The following is a 679-nucleotide window of genomic DNA, read 5'->3' as shown; positions in this document are numbered from 1 at the left end:
TGGAGTATTGTGTGCAATTCTGGGCATCACACTTTTTAGGAAGGATGTCAGGGCCCTAGAGAGGATATCAAAGGGTTTACCAGGATGATACCAAAGATGAGGGGGTTCATTTATGGGGAGAGATTGCAGAGGCTGGTATTGTTCTTCTTGGAACATTAAAAGTTAAGGGGGGGGAACCTAATAGGGAGGTTTTGATAAAGCAGGTAGGGAGAAACTATTCCATCTGACCAGAGGTCATAAATCTAAAATATTTGGCAAAAGAACCAAATGGGAAACTTCTTCACAGAATTATTAAGATCGGGAGCAGTCTCCCCAAAAGAGTGGTAGAATCCGATTTCACAGCAACTTTTAAAAGCCAATTGGGCGTGTACTTTAAAGAGGACTAATTTTCAGGTTTACGGGTGTATCCAGGCTGAGGTGTGAGACTAAATTTGGACAATATTTTCAAAGAGTCATGATAGACTGAATGGCCTCCACTCTGATGGAGAATTCTATAATTTTATGCTATGATTGAAAACTTCATTTTCTCAAAGCACAGTATGACTCTACACATTTTCTGATTAATTGCAGGTAACATTGAATTGGAATGCAGAGATTTCATTGTTACATCCTGACAGAAGAATGAGGAATAAAAGGTGGTTACGCCAAAACTGGCTTCTGGTTGCAGGACTGTCCTTAC

The sequence above is a fragment of the Carcharodon carcharias genome, chromosome 2, assembly GCF_017639515.1.
Source record: "Carcharodon carcharias isolate sCarCar2 chromosome 2, sCarCar2.pri, whole genome shotgun sequence".
NCBI lineage: Eukaryota > Metazoa > Chordata > Chondrichthyes > Lamniformes > Lamnidae > Carcharodon > Carcharodon carcharias.
This window is presented reverse-complemented; position numbering follows the sequence as displayed.